This window comes from Phasianus colchicus, chromosome 8 (genome assembly GCF_987193195.1).
Source record: "Phasianus colchicus chromosome 8, bPhaCol1.hap1.1, whole genome shotgun sequence".
Taxonomy (NCBI): domain Eukaryota; kingdom Metazoa; phylum Chordata; class Aves; order Galliformes; family Phasianidae; genus Phasianus; species Phasianus colchicus.
Window position 1 is genome coordinate 25,212,769 of NC_143443.1, and position 21,166 is coordinate 25,233,934.

The window sequence follows — 21,166 nt, forward strand, 5'->3', positions numbered from 1 at the left end:
AGAAAGTGGATATTTGTACTCAAGCAATCCCACATGTAGCAAAAATTCTGAGTCATGCTTGAGCAGCAATTGAGTGCCTGCTGGGAGGGCAGGGCCAACCCACGGGAGTGCAGGTGCAAGCAACAGGTGCAAGCAACAGGTGCAAACAACAGGTGCAAGCAATGTGTCTGAGTGCCTTGAAGGGGTGGAGCCAGGATCCGACCCTTCCCAGACCTCATCTAAACGTTGGTAAGGGGGAGGTAAAGGTAGTTTGCTGGAGATCCTGGCATGTCTTCTGAAGGTAAGCAGTTTGTTTTCTTTGTTTTTGTGCCTATAGCTGTTGTATTTGAGCAAGATGTCACTTGCTGCAGCTTAGGGTCTTCCTGCTCTGCTGTTGTTGCTGAGCTTTCCATTGTGTTGCACTATGGTTCAAACAAATGCATTTACAAGGGGTTGTGGTTTTCACTAGAAACAACACAAGACGTGCTTGAAATAGCTCTCAGGAAAAAAAGCCTGAAACTGGGTTTAATCTCTCTCGGTACCACAAGAAGTAAGGGCTGGATGTCTTACCCCCAAAGGCTGTTTCTAGCCTGGACTGGATATTAAATTATTCTTTCTCAAATTTCATTCAAGCATGTTTTTAAACTTCAAAACTTTGTAATATGTTAGGAAATGCTACTTTTCTGAAAGAGTGGTTAGGCACTGGAATGGGCTGCCTGGGGAAGTGTTGGAGTCATTGACCCTGGAGGTGTTCAAGGAATATTTGGATGTTGTGTTGAGGGATATGTTTTAGTGAGAACTATTGGTGATGGGTGGGTAGTTAGACTGGAAGATATTGTAGGTCTTTTCTATCCTTGGTGTTTCTGCGATTCTGGGCGATTCTGTCACTTCATATTTTTGTGTGTAACAAAGGTATACGTGAAAACTGCTCATGAAAACTTTGAATCAGGTTCCTGTTTTTAAATGAAAAAAATTGCCTAAAAAAATATTCTAACTCTATTAGGAAAGTAAACACAGACTGAATTGAAACTAAGCCTTTTTTGATGGTACCACTCCCCTCTGCTCTGTGCCTGTCTCATTTCATGCCAGTTCAGGAACAGCACAACTGCTTTTTGTGTGTTTTCAGGAGTAACATCAGGTTGTAATGCTAGCTTTAATTTCTCATTGTGGGTTATTCTTAAAAAAGGAGTAAAAAAGTGGTAAGAAACAGTAAGCTACGTGCTCTACTGGGTTTAGGAGGAATTAATATCATTCCTTGCAGCAGGGCCTTTACATATTCTGTGACTGCTAGGCTGCAAATCATTTTTTTTCTCTCTGTAGGATGATTAGTAATGAGGACTGAATGGTTCTGTCTGATTGCTGACATGCACTTGCAGTTTATCTCATGGCAAGCTCTGGATAGAGGCATTTCCAGAACAGATTGGGAGTTCGGCAGAAGATGTTCATGTACAATGACATTTCTTAAAATTTAGTTAGCAGATAATGTCCTAAAACAGATTAGCTTTTTGAATTGGCTTTAGTATTAGTCACACACAAAATTCAACTGCGATTTAGGAGTGTGGAGGAGAAGGGTGCACTGAGACTTAAAAAGTGGAGGCACTTTGACTATTCCACTATTTACTTGTGATACTGAGTGAAATACCAGCTTGGTTTCTTTGTTATGCACTCATAATGCTAACAAAGATCAGCTTTGATGCTGAAAATTGTGAAGTTAAAGACAAGTATGACTGTTTTATCCTACAAAGAGTGATCAATTGAATACAAGTGGGAAAGAAATGGACATCTTTTACAATATAGTGTTGGTGTGGTATGTGGGGGGGGGGGGGGGGAACTTGGGTTGCAGACTATGCATGAGCATCCATGTCCAAGTGTGGAGCCCCCAGTATAAAAAAGACAGGGAGCTGTTGGAGAGGGTTCAGAGGAGGGCCACAAAGATGATCAGGGGACTGGAGTACCTCCCCTATGAAGACAGGCTGAGGGAGCTGGGCTTGTTCAGCCTGGAGAAAAGGCGGCTGCAGGGTGACCTTATTGCAGCATTTCAATACCTAAAGGGAGCCTGCAGTGGGAAGGGGAATCAACTCTTTGAAAGGGTAGATAACTGCAGGATGAGGGGAAATGGTTTTAAGTTGAGGGAGGGGAGATTTAGGTTGGATGTCAGGGGGAAGTTCTTTACAGAGAGTGGTGAGGTGCTGGAACAGGCTGCCCAGAGAGGTTGTGGATGCCCTGTCCCTGGAAGTGTTCAAGGTCAGATTGGATGAGGCCCTGGGCAGCCTGGTCTAGCATTAAATGAGGAGGTTGGTGGCCCTGCATGTGGCAGGGGGGTTGGAGATTTATGATCCTTGAGGTCCCTTCCAACCCTGGCCATTCTGTGATTCATCCAAAAGTAGATAGACAGGAAGGTCTTCAAATGATAATTAAAACATCCACTAAAAGGGTAGGTTTTGGTGTTTTTTGTCTACGCTCTTGATAAGGTCAGCTATGAGGGACTCATCAGAAATCAGTTGACAGCAGGTTAAAACCACCTCTCTAATGCTATATGTAAGTACCTTTGTTATGAGCAAGTGTCCTCATTACTTCTAATTTCGGTTTCATTCATTCTTCTTGACCCTTTCAGTCCTTCCTCTCTCTAAGGACATTATACTCTGAGGGTCACTTAATATCTGTGTGTGGTGATAATATATGTAATATTAAGTTATCTTAGGAAATATTCCCGAAGACTTAGTTTTCTGTTAACAAAAACTAGTCAGCTGAAAGTCAAGACAAGAGTTGCCACATTGCTGTGTGTTAGAAGTCAAACCTCAGCCTCTAAAACTTTGCAGCACTGAGCTACCAAGCCTACCTGATGATGCAGTATGGAGCAGCAGTGATTTAAATGTAATTTTAAACATTTACTCTATTTTATTACAGTGAAGACTTTTCCTTCTCTAAAATTTAAAATGAGTATTCTCTGACCATGAGAGAAGTGCTTTTTGCTTTCTGAGATGAAACAAAGTATTTTACTTGATTTAAGAAAAACACAATTTTGACTTCAAGCATTTGGAACAATTTTTCCATTGCATATTTTTCATGTTGTGGAAACTAACTCTCCAGTTAACATTTCAAATGTGAATTCTCAGACAGCTCTGATTAATACAAAAGGAGGAAGAAAATGTCTTTAAAGTGCAGCCCTGAACGTCGTCATTCAAAGCAATACTGTCCCTCCCAGCATCACCTCCCCCAGGTTTTTAGTCCATCAGCCCCATATCCCAAGTGCATAAAGAAAATTTTCTATTCCACTTGTAGAACCTGAAAAGCAGCAGGATATAATTAATAGGCTGTAAATTAATGCAGAGTGAAGGGAATTACACAATTTCATTTTTAAACCCTATAATGGGGTGGGAGGGAGAAGATAGCCAGAACAAACTTAAACTAAGCATATTGTCCATACAAATATGTATAAAATAGTACAAACCGAATAGCAAAAAACTCCTTTGAGTGTCAGTGTTTAACACTAATTTACACCTTCTAAGAATCTGTCCTGGGAGATTAGTGGCTAATTCCCTTTCAGAAGAAAAAAAAAAATCATTTGCCTTAATCCAGTTAACATTCAAACTTTCCATTAACCTAAATTAAATGCTTTCTTGTAGATTTTCAATTTAGTACACTGACCCCCAGAATGGAAAGGCCATTTGCAATTATGAAGCCCATAGTGCAGCCACCAAAATTTTCAACTTGCAGTCAATCTTATCATCTTAAACAAGTTTTTCATCTTGCCACAGAAGAAAATGTTTTATTTCTGGATGTATGCGTCAGCAGATTTTCACGTATATGTTTTTCTATTAATGTTCATGAATTCACATGGATTTGGAAGATTAATAAAGAGATATACAGCCATTGTTTTCTTCCTGAGGGTTGCTGAGTTCTATAGAGAAGGTCCAAAAAACATCCTGAATGTGTTTACCCCTTAGGATGATCCAAGAGAGCTTCTCTGCATCACCTGCCACCTGGATATGCTCCATGCTGTCATAAGTGAAGAAGCTTTGGGCATTAACACAAACTTCAGAAACATTCCCAAAGCTGTTGAGATACAAGGACTTCTTAATGCAACCCTAGTGATATGCCTTCACTGATGGTGGTACTCTGTGTTATGCCAGAGAGAAGATATAGCTCAGTTTATTTCAAGGACAGCCCCGTGATGTATTAAAAAGCATTGCTTAATTACCTGAAATGTGTGTACAGAGAGAAGTTTTTAGGTATTTGAGTTTTCTATCTGGTCTGTCTGCTCAACTCTCTATGGCATATGTCTCTGGCACACATCAGCCTACTGGGCTTGACTGACTTCTGTGTCAGCTGAGTGATGGAAGGTGTCACGGCTGCTCATACCCACCCCAGCTGATGTGGAGTAAATTGGAATTATGTGGTTGTATTTGTCACACAAAGTCCTAAAGACTGCGTAACACCAAGCACCCAAAATGGAGATGACCTCCATTTTGCTTTCCTCCACAGTGGCTATACTGCAGAAGGGAGATGGGTTCACCACCTCTGTGTTGAAAAATGGGCTGCTGAGCACATTTCCAGATCTGTTTTCACCACGTGAGTCCCTTGTGAGCCTCAGGGCCAGGTAGTATGGCAGAAGCTCAAGTTAATTGGGCAGATATTAACCTTTTAGTCCATGACGAGGGAGTACACTGAGCTCATCAGAACAAAAGTATTGTTCCTTACCACACACATCCATACTCTTTCTAATGCCTACTCCATGGATTTTGTACAAGAATACCACTATCTGCTCTCGTCCAGGCTGGAGAAGCAATTCAGCCCAGGGCTTAATCTGCTGAGCAAAAATGTCTATTATTTCTTTGTTTCAGCTCCCCTTTTGAAATAAAATGGAATTCAATCCACCAAAATCCCAGCAGATCCTCCAGGCTCACGGTTATCTGTCTTTAGAGGGACTGAAATGAGTTTAATCTCTACAGATTGTACAGCACACCGCATTGCCAGCTGTCTTCTTGCGGGGGCTGCTGTTGCTCAAAGGTCGTAGTATAAATCCCTTGATTGAAAAACAACAACAAACACATTTAAAATGGGTAAAACCATAAGACATTGCTATAAAGAAGATTATGTGAAGTAGATACTGTTAAAACAGTTTAAATGCCTCTTTCAGGCACGAGTTTAGTTACCTCAAAGCATATCAGAGAGAGCAATAAAATTTAATGGCCAGCAGTAAAGTGTTTATGCGTGGCTCTGAGCACAGCACTGTTTGAGTGCAGAACGTGTTAACTTCACCATGTGGGTCAGTTGTGTTCAGCAAACTGAGTTTGGGTCCCTAGTGAAGTGTTTCCATGCTGACCAATACAGTCAGCAGGATCCTAGTTTTACAGGGTAATTGAGTGGTCCCTTGTCTCTTCTCTAGGTTATGTGTTGGCACATCCCAGAATAAATTGGGATTGAACTACATGAGAGGTAATGCTGATGGTCATTTGATGTCAACTTCTACCTGGATCAGCCCCGGACACGGAAACCTGTAAGTACAAAGGGCACCTACGAAGATATGGCCTGACACAAAAAGCAAGGCTGTCTGCCAAAAAAGAAAAAAAGTTATAATATTTTGTGGGTTATTTTGGGGGTGAGTGTTTAAAAAGACAAGAGAATGATAACTGGGTAGTAGTGCCAATGCCACTTGATAAGATTCCAGGTTGGGATTCTGAAACTTGGTTTCTTTTCTCTGACCTGTTGATAGCTTTTATGTGCCACAATGCAAATGTCACTTCACAAGTCCTATTCCTACCTACCATCTGTGTTTATTAACACTGCTGAGTTTTTGCTTTTTTTGTGAATTTATGTAGCACCTAAACAACATGGTCTAGACCTACGCATTTCTATCATAAGAAGCAACCTCAGGCTGTCAAGGCAAGAATGCATTTGGAGTATGATTGTTTGCATGAAAGCTGTTGCATAAAGAAAGATACAGGAGATGGATTGTAATGTGAACTCTTTCCTGCAGTGATATTCATTTAATAAATTCATTCTGCTTCCAAAGCAAGCAGTGATGTTCTGGTTTTCAGCAGTCTGCTTTGCCTCTTAAGCATGCAGGTCTCCTGAAGCTTTGCTTCAGACACTAGGACAGATGTTTATGCCTGGATGCACAGCTGCCTGATGCTGCCTGCCCTTTTGAAAGCCCAAGGGCTCATTTAGTCCCTAGGGCTGTATTCCCTGTTAGGGATAAAGACAGCTTAGCAACTGCTGTGACACAGTTAGTCGAGCACCTTATTCCAAAGCCTGTCTCCTCTCTGCTCTGCTATTTTACCCTTCCCTTGGCTTCCATGAGAAGGAATGCAGAGTTCTGTGGAAGAGCTGCTTCTGCTCCTAAATGGAAATCAGTGCCTTTCTCTGCACACATCCTTATGGAGTGGGACGCTGGCACACATCTGAGAGTGGGTAGGAAGGGCAAATCAAGAGAGGGGCAAATCAGAGTTCTGCTCATCCCAGATGAACCCTTAAAAAGGGAAACGGTGAGGAGAGCAGCTGGAACTCTGCCATAAGCATCAGGCAGTAATGCATATTCAGGATGACTGAAGCAAGCAGAGATGTATGCACAAGCACAGCTTTTGCTTTTCCTCAGAGCATGCATTATAATATCCCTTAAATAAGTGAAAAACTGGTTTTAGTTAGTTCTATTTGTTTTCAGCTGGGAGGTATGAATAAGCAAGGAGGTGAGGGGGAAGGGGGTTTGCATTCAAATTTGTAAACTAGCTAATTTTTTGTACTTTAACTTCCCTCATCATTTCTTGCCTCCCAGGTCTATGCTACCCTCTCTTACAGAATGAAGTGGGCAAGGGCCTCTGTTTCAAATGTAACATTTCCCCCCCCCCCCCTTTTTTTTTTCACGTGTGTATTTGCAAGTCTATGCAGACTGGATGCCTGTGAGAACTCCTTGACAGACTATGGTGGAGGAATTCAGTGAGAACTGCTATACATGATTTCACATCGGGCTGGAATGGTGTGTTTGTTTCTATTGAAATGTTCAGACATTTTACAAATCCTGACAGTGATACATAGTTTGTTACCACCATGTGTCAGGAGCCTTTCTGATGTCATACCGTAACCCTAGAGCTCCTAGGTGCTGGAGCGCCCCCTAAGGTTGAATAAACCAGTCCTTGGTCTTGCTTCAGGGCACTCTGCTCGTGAAACTGAAGTGGCATGTCATGGTATATCAATATGGTGTCTTGGACTGTGCATCTGCTGGTTACTTGCAGTTGCAGCTCAACCTGATTACACTTAAACTTACATGACATGTGCAGAGTTTTGCTCATGTACCCAGGACTGCAAGTCACTGATTATTACACGGCTGTTAGGTTTGGCTACTTACGAGGCTGATCAACCAAGCCAACACGTAATGAATTCCCTTTACAGCTTGCTGTTCTCATTTGGATATGCATTTGACTAAGCAAGAGGCTCTTCTATTTTCTTGTGCTCACAGTGCAGAGCTCAGCTGTTACTCCTCATACGGTACAAGAGAACATCTCACCTTTTTCCCATCAGTTATGCACTACTTCCCACTCCATCACGCCATACCTAGTAGCAGCAAGAGTTATTTCATTCCTTTTTCTCTTCTGTTTTTGGAACAGAAACTTAAGTGCCTTTTAGCTCAGACAGATGAACAGTCTCCTTTAATCACCAAATCCCATGCTTAGGAAGCAATGGGAATGCAATTTTATGAATGTGTCTTAAAAAGGATTACACTTGGAATGGGTGCTCTATTTACTGGCGGTATAGGAAGTATGCTTCCTACAGTGTTAGCTAACTCAGACATAGATACCTCCCAGTGTATTTTATCAGCTAGTATATATGAGCTAAAACTCACGAATGCAGATAGATACTTACAACTTTGGTCCAAATGTCTCCCTCACCTGCGGTAAGATTCACCTGTTCTCTCCCTCCTGATTGACATAACTCTTTTTTTTTTTTTTTCCTGATCAAGTAGAAAGTGGGAAAATGTTAAAATTTTGGAAATTACTACAAAGGAGATGACATTTTTGCATGCGGAGTTGTTGCCAATGAGCATTTGAAAGAGGGTGATAAAAGGAAAGTAGGAAAATGGAATAAAAAAGAGGGAAAAAAATGAAATTCAAATCCATTCTTGTAGCATAATCTACCTGGTGGAGATTTTTAAGAGCAGTGGAATTACATGTTACTTATTGGTAATCACATGTCTGACAAGGTATTCAGTATCTGCTGACATAAGATAGCTGAAGGAAGCAGGAGTATTTCTCTTACTAACATTTAAATGAGGTATAAAATCCTTGCTAACCGGATTATTACCATGCTAGAGCTGTCACTGTGCAGGCCTGGCTGCAAGACTAGTATGAATAACAGAAGTATGTGTGTCTGTATGTGGTTTCCTTTCTCTTTGTTTTGAGATCAGGGTCACTTCAAGCAGGTCTATGCAGAAGAGCAGCCAACTGGAAGTCTAATTTAGTCTAACAATGACTTCTGATGAAAGGTACCACCCAGTAATTCCAAAGCTGCTAAAAAAAATAAAACTTGCACTCATCCTGAAAAAAAAATAGGATGGAATATGAGATAACTTTAAAAAATCAGTGAGAGGTTCTTCTCTGCTTGAACCAGGCCCTGAAATATTCAAATTTCATAAAAAGAGAACTTTAAAAAAAAAAAAAAAAGTATGAAATCTTATCGTAACAAGACATCTGTTGTGATAGGACAAGGGGAAATGGTTTCAAATTAAAAGAGAGGAGATTTAGACTAGAGATAAAGTAGTGTTTTACAATAAGGGTGGTGAGGCACTGGCACAGGTTGCCCACAGAAGTGATGAATTCCCTGCCCTTGGAGATACTCAACAACAGACTGGATGGGGCTCTGAGCACGTGGTGTCCCTGTTCATTGCAAAGAAGTTAGAACAGATGGTCTTTAAAGGTCCCTTCCAACTCAAACAATTCTATGATTTTATGAAATAGCAGTACAGTTCCTAATAGTGCAGAAATTACTCTCTAAGAGTTACAAGGGTGGAAGGGGAAAAATGAAGTATTGATTTGTAGAGACAAACACATTAATCTACACGCTATTAAGGCACTAGAAACAATTTTCTTGCAACTTTAACAAAAAAAAAAGTATAATAAGATTAGTTTTTCATAGCAAATTTGAATTAGTTAATAGCAGCCAGCACTCATTATTAGTTGTTTAGCTGAAATGAATGACTGGGAGAGTAGAAAAAGCTTTTAGGCATGTTGGTATGTAATTTATTTTTTTGTTGTGGATATGGTCTTCAGGCAGCTGCTCTTCTCAGATAGGGGAACTATTGGAGAAAAGATAAATGGGACATTTTAGGATTGAAGACTAGGAGTCTAGTACTCTGATGCTTGAGTTCATCTCTCTCTGAACTCTTTAGAAATTCTTGGGTCTCCCTTTGAAATTGTAGGAATTAAAGGTGGGATGAGGTGTTCTGAGCAGAGAGTTTGCAGCTCAGTACAGAAAGGATGTGGAGGTACTGGAGCAGGTCCAGAGAAGGGCAACGAGGCTAGTGAAGGGCTTGGAAAATCAGCCCTATGAGGAGAGGCTGAAGGAGCTGGGGCTGTTTAGTCTGGGGAAGAGGTGGCTGAAGGGAGACCTTATTACTCTCTTCCAGTACCTGAAAGTGAGAGCGGGGTAGGTCTCTTCTCACTGGTGACAAGTGACAAGATGAGGGGAAATGGCCTCAAATTGCGCCAAGGTAAGTTTAGGTTGGACATTAACCACCCTTTCTGTAAAGAAGTGTTTCCTAAACATTAGAATAGGCTCCCCAGGGAGGCGGTTGGGTCACCATCCCTGGATGTGTTTAAGAGCCATTTGGATGTGGTGCTTGGAGATATGATTTAGCAGAGGGTTGTTAGAATTAGGCTACTAGGGTTAGGCTGCGGTTGGACTTGATGATCCTTGAGGTCCGTTCCAACCTGAATAATTCTATGATTCTATGATGGTCCTTCTTTTTCCTTCTCCTCCTTCTTTCTCTTTCCCTGTGCCAGCTCATGGGATCTCTGTCACCAAGATTAATTCTGTTTGTCTCACCTTACTGCTTGGAGAACAGGAAATAAGGTACTGCTGAGAAATGGGGGAGGGCTGAGGGAATAGGTAGTGGGAAGGTGTAGTCGGAGTTGTTTCTGAAGGTGACAGACTTCGGTGAGAAGAGCTGTCACACCTTGAGAGTTTGCCCAGAGGCTTCATGCTCTGTGTTAGCTCTTCAGAAGGTTGGGATCATTCTTGTTATGCCACATGGCATAAATAATGTATGCATGCATTATAAAATCACGACTTGATAATCATTATAGGATTGTGCTAGGAACGAAATTTGTTTGGATGTGAGGAAGATGGCTTAATTTTAAGAGTAAATGTTCCATTGGTGAATATTGCTATAAGGATAATTGAAGACTGAAACTCTCTTTTAGGCAGGTTGGACAGCATTGGGTAAAAACTACAGTCCACACATTCACACATGATGCAGAGCCTTCCAAAAGTAGTTTGATTCTTGCAGTCTGATTTCCTTGATATCTTTAATGAATTAGCTGATGTAATGATGAACTGGTACGGTGGCAAGATTTCAGAAGTAGATAGATACCCACTATGAGTTTTAATGACTTAACCTAGCCCTTCTACAGAAGACTCTATCCATAGAGTAATGACTTGTGAAACCAAATCAGTTGTTGTACAGGTTCTTCCTAGAGTTCATGACTCCAGTGCAGCTGTCCTTATTTACACAGCAATTTCCAACTTTGTTCACAATTAACCTACCCTCTCTGTTGCCACCAGTACACTTATTCATGCAATTTTGTAAGTGAGAGCACATTCAGGCCTCTAGAGAGAAAAACCTCTCTATTTTCTTGAGCCAAATATTCTCCAATTGCTTGTTATTTCCAGTATCTTCAATTTCTCTTGGTACGAAGATACGTTTCTCACTTTAAATTGACTTCATCCAATCATGTGATTCTGCCTCTAGTATTATATTTGTTTCCTTGAGAACACATTTGCTTCATCCATTATTACTGTAATGATTTAATGGCTCTTAAATCTCTTCAGCCCTCATCAGTAAGCCTTCAGTTTTTCTGCTGTGGTATTTAACTGTATACAACTGCATTGCAAGAAGGAGTGGAATATAAAAGGAGAAAAATTACTTTTACACAGGGAATTATGAACTGAACATTTCTACCTTCTCAGATGACTTAGTCAATAGTAAAATGTTTTTCCTAGCTTGAAAAATTGAAACCTCTTTTCAAATTGCATTTTATGCCCAAAATCTTCTACAGGAAAAAAAAATATATATTTGGGCGAAGTGATTCGCCTTCAAGGAACTAATAAATATTGAAAGTGTTACTGGGGGTCACATGGGACAGCAGACTCATTGCAAAGACAGAAGTTTATATTCCAGTACTCTCTCTTTGCACTTATTTCTTGGCATTTCTCATGTTCGTATTTTGCCCGGTGAGATCTCTATGTTCTGAGAAATTAGATGAACTTTCTTGAGAGTATTTTCTTCCCCCTCTACATGTCATTGGTTATTTGCACATACTTCACAAAGAGCTCTCCATCATGTCCTGTCTCCATGGCTGCACCTATGTTTTGAGCTGTGTGGAATATAATGCAGAGGGAAACGCTGAGCACCCTTGAAGGAATTACAGCTTTTACAGGACTTCAGTTCAAAGCTCTGTTCACAACTTACAGCATAATGCTGGCTAAAAAGATGCCCTCTGCTAGTTCTTCTAGCTCTTTCCAAGAACAACCCCAAGATCTTGGTGCTGCAAGATGTTCAAGGGGTAGCCTAGCAGTGCCTTCCATACTGTATTGGCAATGTCTCGCAAAGGAAACTGACTCCTGCTGAAATATCTAATTTCCTAAAGGACACGAGTAGTTTAAAGGGATTGGAGGAGGTGCTGCAGTGTTAAGAATAATATTCAGAAAGACAGCTGGTTGTGTTACAGAAGTTACTGCTTACTGTGATAAGGGTGATCAGTGGTAAAGGGATTGGTCAGAGATATGGGTCAGATATAGAGGTGTGCTAAGACTTCTGTTTCCTGATCAGGGGTCAGTTCTTCAAGTGCAGAAAAACTGACTTTATTAAGCAGCTGACGTAATCTACTGATGGTGTCTGTTTTAGGATGCTTAAATTCAGCTGGATAACAAATGAAAAGATGAAAAGAACTCTTTCTGACTTTAGAGGAGTATTGGGAGTGTATATACTCTAGCAGAATCATCTGGTTACCATGATGATGGGCGATCTTGACCTCACAACCCTCTGTGTTCACATCATTAGAAATAAATCCTCCTTGCTAATAGTTTACATCCATAGAAGCATCCTAAAACAGCCAAGAAATGTCAAGATGCATACCAAAAGTCATCAACAACTATGCATTAAAAATTATATGTGGATTTACTGCATTTATCAGTGTAAATTATCTCCTTGCAAAATCCATCAGAACTATAAAATACAGAGCTGCCTGTCATTACGTTATAGGATTTTTAGGAGGGAAACTGATTGGTAACTTCTCTCCTTCAAGTTACCTCATAAATTTACACATAAACAACATTTCTAGCAACTCCTTTCTTTGACTCAGAAGACTGGAGACTGCTTTGTATCAGTGTTATTCAGTCCAAGAAACAGAAATTCAGGATTCAGAATTAGTCATTGATTATAGCTTCCCTATGTCATATGATTCTATAATCAGTGACTAATTCTGGGTTAACAACTCGAGAGTGACAACATACACTATATGTTCTTGAGGATGGGTATCTACAAAATAGACTCCTGAATCTGAGCTGATCACCCAGAGCTCTCTTTCAAGGTGAGAGGAGAGGAACTCTGTACAATTTATTCCAGCATAGTTTAGATATTCAGATGAATTTATCATAGAATCATTAAGGTTGGAAAGACCTCTATGATAATTTAGACCAACGGCCCATGTGTACCACCAATACTGCCCACTGATCCATCATATCTAAGTAGTCCATCTCCACATTTCTTGAGCATCTCCAGGCATGGTGACTCCACCACCTTACTGGGTAGCCTGTTCCAGTGTCTGACTCTTTGGGAGAAGTAGTTTTCTCTAATATCCATCCTGAACCTTTCCTGGTGCAGCTTGAATCCATTCTCTCCATTTAGATGGATTATGTCCTGGGTATGTGTTTATTTTTCTCCACTTGCTGTGAAGGATGTATAGCAATTTAGTGAGGCTGAAGATGTTCATATGGTACACAGCTAAAATTAGGTGAGATGAAACATATCCCTGGGGCTGATTTTGTGAGGCAATCAGCTTACATATCCCATCGATAGTAGCTGTAGAGTCTAGAGCTTCTGAGAAAGAAGAGAAACCAGTGGATTCAGGCAAAAAATGAATGCAGCCTGATAGATCTTTCGAATATGATGGCTTTATAACAACACATGAAATGTTTTTCAACTCACAAGCACTGATGTTAGTAATGTAAGAAGTATTCACTCTGGCTTGCTTAAATTGGTTAACTATATGCTCTAATCCTTCCTCTTGAGGAAGTTCTAGAGATACCCAGCATATGCATACTTTATATGGTGTGAATACTCTTCAGAGGGATCTTTGCTCCCTCTTATCATCCACAGCAACACTGCACTGTAGTACTGCAGTACTACAAGACAGCTGGGTCAGTCTCAACTACCTTATATCAGATTCAGTTGCTTAATTGGAGCCTATGCTGGAGAAACTTTGTGAACTTGCAGCAAAAATAGCCCAATTAAATACATTTTGCTTCTGAAAAGGGACCCAGTATGTGAACTAGGTTCTCCTTTCTCAGCAAAACTTAACAATAACTAAATGAAGCTAATATTTTCCAACTCAACAATTCTCTAATACACAGCAGTTAGGTAGGGAATAAAAAAGGGTTTAATAGCTGACCCAGAAATTATGACCAGCCCACTTCTAGTAAGAAAAAGAAATGTAGATTATTCAACTGCAAAAACAAGAGGTAATTGAAGAGCTAGCTACATTTAAAGGTTTGCTCATGGAAGAGGGGGTGTTTTATCCCCGTAATGCTCAGTGACCAAAATCATAATGCACTGATAACTATTAATGCTATTCTACATCTAAAATGCTTGTTGCTCCAATCTTTAATCAAAAGCAGGAACAAATTCAGGAGCAGCCCACTACCTCTGGACTGATTTATGTCTGAACTTTTCAGATTGCACTTAGGCTGAATTTAAATTTGTTACCAGAGAATATGGAGAGCTATCAATTCTGCATTCTTTCTCGACCTTCTCAAATGAGAGACCAACCACAAAATGGGGTTTAGAGTTGTAAATTAGATGCATGAAGAAGATGGGGAACTGGATGAGAAGTTCTAGCATGCTGAATAAAAAAAAGAGCAGAATAAAGCAGATGGTTTCTAGTCTCATTCACTGTATGAAAAAGCACAGGAGTGGACAGTGGTGCAATATCTATAGTATTAAATTAGCATATTTCTTAGCTGGAACTGAGGCCAAATGGCACTGAACATTTCCAACGATACTGATAAACTCTTTTACCTTGCAGAAATAGAATGGCTGTATTTAAAATGCCTAATGTAATTGTCTCTTATCAACTCCCTGGAACGTGGAAACTTTTTTGGAGAGTCCTACAGGACTTGCATCGAGACAAGGCCTGAAAATGTCCCTTAGCCTTGTTTAATCTCATAATAAGGTCAAGTCCTGGAGTAGCAGGAGAAATTCCCCAAAACCCAAGTTAGAACAGTGACAGTTCTTTCTAGCTCATTTAATTTCTGTTAACGGAAGGTCCACAGCAGAGAGAACACAGACAGTGCTTTTTGCTTGACTGAGGAGAAAGATTATTGCAATGTGCTGGACAATCCAAGCAAATCAAATTTTTGAGAACCTCAACCTTTCCAAGACTAAAGCTTCAAGTAAGAGCAGCAAGGTTTCAAAGAAAAAAATATAAATCTAAAACAACCTAATCCTGTATGTCTTCTTCCTAAATTACTCACATTATTCTTTCTCTGGGAAAATTTGATCAGGTTCATGCTACCTAAGAAGTGTTTCATGTAAACTGCAGCAGCATAGGATAATGCAAAACAAGAGCAGCAAACTGTCTCTTTAACATCTTTATCAATGACATTGATGACGGAATTGAGTGCACCCTCAGCAAGTTTGCTGACGACACCAAGCTGAGTGGTGTGGTTGACACAGTTGAAGGACGGGATGCCATTCAGAGGGACCTCGAGAGGCTAGAAAGGTGGGCCCGGGTGAACCTGATGAGGTTCAACACGGCAAAGTGCAGAGTTTTGCACTTGGGCCGGAGGAATCCCAGGCATCCATACAGACTGGAAGGAGAGGTCCTTGAGAGCAGCCCTGTGGAGAAGGACCTGGGGGTCTTGGTAGACGAAAAACTTAACATGAGCCAGCAGTGTGCCCTTGCAGCTCGTAAGGCAAATGGGATCCTGGGCTCCATCAGAAGAGGGGTGGCCAGCAGGGACAGAGAGGTGATTGTTCCCCTCTACTCTGCTCTTGTGAGGCCCCATCTGGAATACTGCGTCCAGGTCTGGAGCCCCCAGTACAAGAAAGACAGGGAGCTGTTGGAGAGGGTCCAGAGGAGGGCCACAAAGATGATCAGGGGACTGGAGCACCTCCCCTATGAGGACAGGCTGAGGGAGCTGGGCTTGTTCAGCCTGGAGAAAAGAAGGCTGCGGGGTGACCTCATTGCAGCCTTTCAGTACATAAAGGGAGCCTACAAAGAGGAGGGGAATCAACTCTTTGAAAGGGTGAGTGACAGCAGGACAAGGGGAAATGGTTTTAAGCTGAGGGAAGGGAGATTTAGGTTGGATGTCAGGGGGAAATTCTTTACGGAGAGAGTGGTGAGGTACTGGAACAGGCTGCCCAGGGAGGTTGTGGATGCCCCGTCCCTGGAGGTGTTCAAAGCCAGATTGGATGGGGCCCTGGGCAGTCTGGTCTAGCATTAGGTGGAATGGTGGTGGCCCTGCATGTGGCAGGGGGGTTGGAAATTCATGATCCTTGAGGTCCCTTCCAACCCTGGCAATTCTGTGATTCTGTGATTCTGTGAACTGAATTCCTTGATAAATATTTGCTTCTCTGTCTTTCTTTCAAATCTTTCTCTTTAATGAATCTGATCCTACCCAGCAAATTATTCAGTGACAAGCTACCTCTGAGGAGTAGCTACAAGCTATGAGTATACAAGCTAATTTCAGCCTTTGGATACAAAGATTTATACTGCTGCTCCATGTCATTGCCTGTCAGAGGTCCTCTCTAATCCCATTCAGCCACTCCACCTCCGGATGGATAAACAACCTCCCACGGGCATAGCACAGCGGTCTTGGACTTACCCGATGTTTGTGGAGTCACCAAGTCTGCTGACAACAACCTGCGGCAAGGATGCTTGTTTGATTTTCCACTATTCACCTCGGTTGGTGAACTGGATGACAGACAATGTTTTCTGTTTCCTGGCTGTAACTGTGTTAAACAAGATAGAAAGGACACAGAATTGGAGATTAGCACACTTCACAACAATGAATAAGAAACAGTGAATGGAAAGTTAGGCATTCATATGGACAGCCTCAGAGACACTTCTTGCATTTATTTGGGTGCTTCTGTCTTTTCATTTTAAAAGGTAGATGTCAGTTTTGCTCTTCCAAGTATGTTGTCTATTTTACATTTCTAGGTGTGAAATTTGCATATACATTGTCAGGAGTGTACTATAAAAATCTTAAATAATTGAGTATCTTTGCATAGTCAGCGTCTGGAAACTGAATTACATATATGAGAACTTCGCAAACTGAAGGAAGAAAATAAGGGATTAAATAAATCCAACCAGTTACGTGGTTCCACTTTTTGTAAGCAGAATTAGTTGTTAGCTAATGAGAGCTGATGCTGGGATTTCAAATGCTGGGCAGTGACTCGTTTGGTGAATGCATTTGTGCTACCTGTTGAATAAAACACTGAACTCAGGAAGGTTTTTGGGTACAAGAAGAAAGGTTGAAAAGGAGCATGCAATCTGCAGTTATAATAATAAATGTATCTACGCATAAGGACTTCCTACTTGCTTGTGCTGCCTTTATATTGGTCATCCAAAGAAGATACTTTTCCCTCACTACCTTTGTATCCTGGATTGGACTGGAGCCCTACCATATGAGCTTACAAAGGAATATTTTCTTATCTCAGATAATTCAGCTAAATGGGCACACCTGCAAAATATTCTCAGAGAAAAGAGGAAGAGGTATAAATTACTGAAAAGTGCAAAAACCTCCTTCCAAATCAGTGTTTTACCTACTTATATATATATATATAAGGCCAACACAGAAAACTCTCAATCCTGTCTAGAAGACAACTGTTCTTCTTTTTCCTCCTCAACTCACATTTCTCCTCTTCTGTCCCTATTCCATCTGATCATTTAATGGCATATTTTACCACATACTGCCTCTCAACTCTCTTTTTTATTTCTCCCTGGCCTATAACAGCATTGCAAGGCACACATTTCTCTTTCACCCTGTGGAGAAGCAATGCTGATTTGCTTTCCTTCCAGATGTGAAGGAACCCGTTTATGTTTAATATTCACACGTCAGTCACACAGCAACCTACATTTAACAACACTTTTATGCATTATAAATGCACATGCATTTGAATGAATAATATTCTCTCTACTCAGCATTGCTGAAGATGGAGCTGAGGTGAGCACTCCCATTCCTGAAGCACCTGATGCTTGGAGATCATTTTTAACCATTTCTGTTTCAAACTCTAATTTTCATTTCCTAGATCCTTGTGTGTGTAGGACTCCGAGTTCTTCCCAAAACATGCACTGGCTAACTCTCCAGACGGTGTACTAAGATATATAATATAACATATCAGAGGAAGAAAGTGGCTGAAAAGTATCCTGCAGTGCTTTGCCTCCTGATCCTTGACAGTGTCTCTGTGTCTTCTTAGGTCAACATAAACTCTTGTTTCTGTAATAAGTCTGTACCTGCCTATGCACATCCTTTGAGCTACAGTAGTTCAACAACAACCTGAATATCAGTGTTAAGTGGATATGCTGATGGGAGGGTGTGTGGAATTTGTGGGGGCTTCAGGAAGGCTGGAGGCTCCATGCAGAGCATCCTTCGTCCTTCAGGTGAGCTTTGGTAGATCCTCAGTCTCATCTGTGGTGTGAAGGTCAACCTCACCACTGTGCTGGAGAAGAGATCCTCCTGGAAGTTGCACTAACATGTGAAACAGAGAGGTGATTCGCACTACTGTGCCATGGATCATAGAGCATATCCTCCTGGAGGCTGTGTGAATGGAAGAGAGGAAAGTGGTATGGGACAACCAGCATGGTTTCACCAAGGGCAAGATTTACCTGACCAACAAATGGCATTCTGTGATGGCATAGTGGTGTCAGTGATCAAGGGAAGAGCCATTGATTAGTCACTGTTCCTTGAGCAGTTCAAGAAATGTGGAAATGTGGCACTAAGGGACTTTGTTTTGTGAGCATGCTAGTGATGGGTTGACAGTTGGACTAGATAATCTTAGTAATCTTTTCCAACCTTAGTGATTCTATGACTCTGTACGTATCCAGGCCTTGGGGCTTTGAAGTGTCTGAAGACCTAGAAATTCTGCCCTTGTGTAATGAGCAAGACATTCATTTTGGCATGAGCTCAGGTACTCTGCAGCCCTGGTAACCCCACTGAGTTCAGCACAACACTCCTTTTGTCTTTAGGTGGCAGAGAAAGGGATTGTTTATCAAGGTTCAAGGCTGCTAATGGACTTCTGCTGAAAAAAAAGGTCAAAGCTGCCTAATACAGGATAAATTTCAGTAGCCTTCATAATCTGTGTATTTACACAAAACTTGTTTTCAAATGGACTCACTTGCAAGTCATGAGACCTCATGAATAATTGCAATTACTTTCTATTTAATGAAACAATTTTACTTTACTTTAAAAAGAAAAAAAAAAAAAAAAAAAAAAAACACCATACAAAACAACCTGTGCCTTAAGGATGTGGGGAATAAATGCTCTCCAACATCAGTTTGAGAAAGATTTATGGAATGACAGCTACTTAAATGCACATGGTGTGAAATGCAGTATTTTATGGACAGATTCTTTCACATCTCTAACCCTAAGTAAAGTTTATGTTCAATTGGAAATCAGAGTAGACCCATTACAGATCAGATAGTAAAGTGGCATTGACTATTCTTCTTGCTCAGTACATTTACAGCCAGTGCCTGACCATGACAGTGTTAGTTTTGATTTTATTTTATTTTTTAAAACGGAAACTGCTGATACTAGATACTGCCATAAACTAGCAAGCAAAGGCTGATTAGGAATCAGTGACATGGATTTCAACGACAACAAAAATCATGACCCTTCCTGCAACAGTGAAAGGAATCACTGAAAAAGGTGACTAAGGATACGGTAGATTTACCAGCACATGAAGCCTTGAAATTCATTTGTTTTCAGCCACAGCATTTTGTGCAATTTACCACATGGTCACATCAACACTTCTTCCCTCATCAAGGAGTGGGAGAGACTGCACAGCCAGGGATAAGACAATCCATTTTGTCAGTGTGCTCATGTCAGATGAAAGCTTCCTGCACCCTGAGGAGGCAGGACTATACTTTGGAGTATAAACAGGATTACTGCTATCAAAGATCTCATTCTTTTTGTTTGGAATTCATTGCAAATAACTCTGGATGCCTGCATCTGAGATAGTTACCTTAGACTTCTATCCTAATTACTGAAGGAAAAACAGGTTACAACAGGTAGTGCTTGGATTAATCACATCTTAGAAGTGCCTGTTTCTCTCCTCTGACTTTCAGTGATGTTGAGGGTGGCTCAGAGAGAGACGTCTGGCATCAGAGACACTGAGGTAATAATAAGGATATCCCATGCTTATCAATGCTAGGATCCCTGAGGCCACAAATAGCCAGTTCCTCCAAGGCACTTAAGGAGGCCATTTCTTGCAAAACTGCCAAATTCTGTGGTGTTGCATAGTCATGGAAATCTGACAAAGCACTACCTTCTGTTTATTCCAGTTTGGCCACATCTTCAAGCTGGAAGCAACAATCCAATGCTTTGATATAAATGCAAAGAAGAACTCTTGTACAGACCTGACTAAATCTTGTCCAACTTGCCTGTGGGCAGCTGTTTCAGTCTGGAGTAGAAGCCTATGTTCTTGATCCACTAGCTTGAAAAATACTTGTGCTGTAGGAAGGAAATCTGGATTAGGTCCTAGCAGTGCAGTCCATCCTAATTTCTTAAGGTGCCAGAGGGGGTTTTAGGGGTACGTGTTATAGTGGTGGTATGAGTGCTAAGGACAAAATCATCTAGTAAGAGAGTGTAGAAAATAGGACTTGCTAGAAGACAGATCCCAGATGTCTTTGACGACCTTAAAAGGGAAAAGCAATGTTTCTTCTTAACACACTGAAGAGAGATGAAAAAAGGAAAAAAAGTAAATGACAGTTATTTCACTTTTAATCTTGCTAAATGGAATTTCAGTATGGTATGAATGATAGCAGCATGAACAGAGATTCTTACTTTAATAGGATTATTGTCAGATGCTGGCTGTGTTTGTACTACAGCAATGAATTTCCTGCAGTGTGGATACATTTCCATGTTTGATAAGTTACAAAGGCTGCTAAACGTATTTCACTTTAGATATCAAGTTTGCAGCACTCTCTATTTTTCTTCTATTTGAAAGATTATATCTGCAGACATCTCACCCACAAGGCTGAGATTCCCATTATAAGTTCTCAAAGCACTTTGTAAAAAGTCTGTCACATGATGTTGATATACTAATATCAATCATGTGTGCATTTAAGTACATTTCTTGAAGAAACTTCGAGTTCTTTGGTTGGAAACAGTAGCTGTGGTTGATTTCTACTTGGAAATCTTAACATCTGTGAAGAATCTGTGAACATTCAGCCCAAGCCTGTTTGTTTCAATGCAGACACAAGCTTTAAGCTAGGCTGGAGAAAAGACCTTTTAACTTTCCTTACACCTTATTATAGCTCCAAACATGCCCTTTCATATCAAGCAGAGAGCTGGCTTGGTGACTGTGGTCATGTTTTGACATGAAGACTGCATCGCTCTGCAATTATTTTCTGTAGTAGGCAGGAAAGTCAGATGGACTTTTTCCTTGATGTCACCCATCACAACTAGCTGTAAGAGTTGAGCCTGTAGGTATACAATGTGAATTCACACATCTCTAAGCTGCTGCCAGAATTTT

General features: G+C 40.8%; 1 long non-coding RNA gene across 1 annotated transcript; it reads left to right on the top strand.

Annotated features, from left to right (window-relative positions):
- The first annotated feature begins 227 nt into the window (after nucleotides 1-227).
- Nucleotides 228-16,542, top strand: LOC149917080 (uncharacterized). Its single transcript, XR_016468567.1, has 3 exons — nucleotides 228-280; nucleotides 5,369-5,479; nucleotides 16,234-16,542. It is a non-coding gene; the product is annotated as an uncharacterized LOC149917080 (long non-coding RNA).
- The last annotated feature ends 4,624 nt before the right edge of the window (nucleotides 16,543-21,166 follow it).